Genomic DNA, 3,812 nt, shown 5'->3' on the forward strand with positions numbered 1-3,812 from the left:
TTTCTCTGTCAGTTGCTTTAACTGGGTACTTCCTTTCCCTGATAAAATCCACTATGAGTGAACCAAGACCGACTTTCCATAGTGAGAGAATTCACTGAATTCTTATAAACGGGCCTGCTTCTTTGTTCTACCAAGAATGGTCGGACCCTAGCCATAGGGTTGCATTTTACCATAGAAGCCAATGTTGCAAGGGTGTAGACACCCAATTTTGTCATCCTTCCTTGGCTATGATGAAATATGGATCTTGGACGTGACTTCCAGATTCCGACCAATAGAGATGCTGATGGAAACACTCCCAGGCCTGAAACCCTAGAAATCCTCGCGTGGGAGGGAAGGGGGTATAATTTTGGATTTTTATATACGAAGAAATCTGATCAAGATGACCATACAGATGGATAGTACTCAAAAATATGATTTTGACAATATATTGTATGTCAAAATCGGACCGTCGGATTGCCCACAATCTTCCTTGAAAAATCACATTTTTTCCACGATCACGTAGCGCACACCAACCAGCCAGCTAAGCCAGCCAACTAAGCCATTTAGCTAGCCAGCTGATGAGCACATTTATGTGTGAAATCTAGGATAGTAAAACATGCATTTTACATATTTAGAATGGAGCTATCTTGGATTTTACTCTCTTTTTGTAGATTTTATATTTTCAAGGCCCTAAGGACTATCGGGTGCTATATCTCCAAATTTACATATAAAGAGATCCTGTTTCTTTTCATACTTGTGAAGAGGATGAAGTTTTGAGCAAGATGGATGTGTTCAATTAAAAGTACATAATTTTTTGGTCCACCATACAAGTGATTATTCTTTTCGAGCCAGAAAAAGAATAATGGATCAGAACTGAACCGAGATGCAGAACCAGCCCGTCTGCAGTTGTCCTAGGGGTATAAGGAATATTCTAAATGCCAACAAGGATCGAATGACAACACCCTTAAGTGATTAAAGATTCATTTTTGGTAACAATAACTATCTAGCATAGTTGGTGAGTTGTGGTGTGCAAAATCCCTTCCTTATTAGGAGGTCTCAAGTTCAAACCTCTTAGCTGCCATTTTTTTGAGGTTTTTTTTAGAAGATTTTCTCTCTCCTACTCACTACTTTAAGGAGGTCGGCCAAGATGGTTGTGCGCAAGCTTGAAGAAGAGAGAGAAAAAATAGGAAAGAAAAAAAAAGAAAAAGACTAGGGCAAAGATAGAATTTCCCATTAAAATAGAATATTGTCTAAATCCAAGGAAGAAAAATCGACCAAGGGTGGTGTCTTGTGCAAGAAGAGAGAGAAAAATAGAAAAAGGGAAAAAAATAGGAAAAAAAGGCAAGAAAAATCGTGGAAGATTCTCTCTCCACATGTTTTCTCTATTTCTCTCTTCTCTCTCCTCCACCTCATCAACATGATAAAAAAAATCCTTTTTTTTTCAGAAGAAAAATTGTTAGCTTGCCTCCCCCATTCTCCATATAATAGAATCAACACAAGGGGAGGAGACACTTCATTCTTCTTCTAGGGTTTTTTTTTTTAGTTGCTCTCTCTTTCTCTCACTCACTCTCTTTAGTTTTAGTTCTTCTTTGGTTTTGCTTTAATCACTTTTGTAATAGCTTTTTATTTCAATTAATGCAAGTACTCTTTTATTTTTGTTCAGCCTTTTATGTTTATGATTTATGCAATTGAGTTGTAATTTTTAAGTTATAGTTCTAGGCTAGATCTAGGTGACAAGATCACGAGTTGTGGAGCATCTCTTTTTCAAGTTCATTTTTCCTTTGAAGATTTCTTTTCTCCAGGCCTAGAAATTTCAGATTTGGTTCATTCCAAGTCTGGTTTTTAGGGTTGGCAGTATCTCAAATCACCCAAGCTTTCAAGTTCAAGCATTGATTTAGGTAGGTAGGCTTTTTTTAATAGTCTTCTCTCCCCCCTCTCATTCCCTTTTCTGACTACCCTTTCTTTCTTAATTTAGGATTTTAATTTCAGTCGTTACATTATTGCTTTCCCTTTTCGTCAAGGTTCATGACTAGTGTATGTGTTGGCTTTGCCCCTTCTAGCCATAGAACCATCATTTTATTGTTTTTATTGTAATTGTCTCCCTTTACCTAAAGCTAAGTAGAGTAACCCTTGTAAGAGTGACTCTCTGGTCAAGTAGGGAAGCTCATATTATGATGCATCCCTCGAGCTAAGTAGAGAAACCTACTTGTGAGCCTCTCTCTAGCTTTATCCCCTTTCTTTTACTTTATTTTTATTTCAGTATTTTTTTTCCTTCATTACTTTTTAATTGCGTGGGTTGTTTATTTTTAGTTATTTATTTATTTAATTTTAATTGCGTGGCTTGCGTATATAAATTCTTAGATGACGAATGGTTAAGAAGTTATTTTAGATACAAATGTTTAGGATGGTAATTAGAATCAGATCACAACCATTAATCGGTTCACTTTTGCATTATTAAAAGAAGCAAAAAATAAAGTGACTGCTCTCCCTATGTTGGACCCATAGCTACACTAATCTGTATGCTTGCGGTTACATTTAAATCCGAACAAGTTTTTGGCATTGTTATTGGGGAGACAATTTCATGTTGTTTTTTGCTTTCTTTTGGTAAATCAGAGTGCTTTGTTTGCTTTGTTTGCTTTGTTTTGTTTCTCCTTTTATTTTATTAAATTCCTGAGAAGACCAACTTGCAATAATAGTTGTATCGGTGGAGGTCGCCAAGCTTCACAGTATGATAAGACAGGTTTCGCCCTATAGTAGTACCTCAGAAATTGATCTGAGCAACCCTGGATCCCTACCTGTAAGCTCCTAAAAAGCCAAAATAAAAAAATAAAAAAAAAATAAAAAAAAAATAATTAAAACAAATCTTTCCATTCTTTTGTGCTTGTGTTACTCTAGTTGTGGGTAGTTTTCTATTGCATGAATGTTAGGTGGGTACATAATACTAAGAATCGATTAGAAAGAAGAGATCCAACAAGTAGTGACCTTATACGTTTGCTCTCTTTAAAACTCTTCAATATGGGAGACCAACAGCAAAACCCTCCACCTAAATCTCTGAAAGAAAGGTTCTACCCTACTAATGTAGCCCAACCTTCCTGCATAGTTTTATTGCAAGCCCAGGGCAATAATTTTGAGCTCAAATCTCAGTACATCAAATATGTTGCCCCACTTTCATGGGCTAACCTCTGAGGATGCATACCTATTTCTAAGGGAATTTCAAGAGGTATGTGTTCTAATTAAGATCCAACAGCTTTCTGATGTTGCTATTAAGCTTAGGTTCATCACGTTTGCATTAAAGGACCAAGCTAAGAAGTGGTTGTATGGGTTACCCACCAATTTTATAACCACATGGTAGAAATTCATAGTTGCCTTCCTCAAGAAGTTTTTTCCAACTCACAAGACCAATAAGCTTAGAAGTGATATCCTTCAGTTTAGGCAAAAGCCTAGTGAGTCCTTTTCTAAACTTATGGAGAGATTCAAGGATCTACTCCAAGAATGCCCTCACCATGGCCTAGACTTATGGCATTTATATCAAATAATTTATGAGGGTGTTGATTACCCAACTAAACAAATGATAGAGTCTATATGCCTTGAAGGATTCACATCCTTTACAGATGAAGGAAAGGCATGAGGATTCTTACTTGACTTAGCTGACAAAACCTGAGAGTGGGAATCAACCCAAGAGAGTGAAAGAACCTTAGGAGGAAAAGGATATTTTGTGGATGGGATAGTAGCCAAGGAAGCCCATTTAGATATCCTAATCAAGAGAATTGAGGCTATTATTCCTAGAAAGCCATCATCAGTCAATCTGGTTAAGATGTGTACTTGGTGTCAAT

At 36.7% G+C, this 3,812-nt stretch overlaps 1 non-coding gene across 1 annotated transcript; it reads right to left on the minus strand.

The window, feature by feature from the left end:
- Positions 1-3,382: 3,382 nt before the first annotated feature.
- Positions 3,383-3,489, minus strand: LOC122064719. Its single transcript, XR_006135807.1, has one exon. It is a non-coding gene; the product is annotated as a small nucleolar RNA R71 (small nucleolar RNA).
- Between the last annotated feature and the right edge of the window lie 323 nt (positions 3,490-3,812).

Source organism: Macadamia integrifolia, unplaced genomic scaffold, assembly GCF_013358625.1.
Source record: "Macadamia integrifolia cultivar HAES 741 unplaced genomic scaffold, SCU_Mint_v3 scaffold1730, whole genome shotgun sequence".
In the NCBI taxonomy this organism is placed as follows: Eukaryota; Viridiplantae; Streptophyta; class Magnoliopsida; order Proteales; family Proteaceae; genus Macadamia; species Macadamia integrifolia.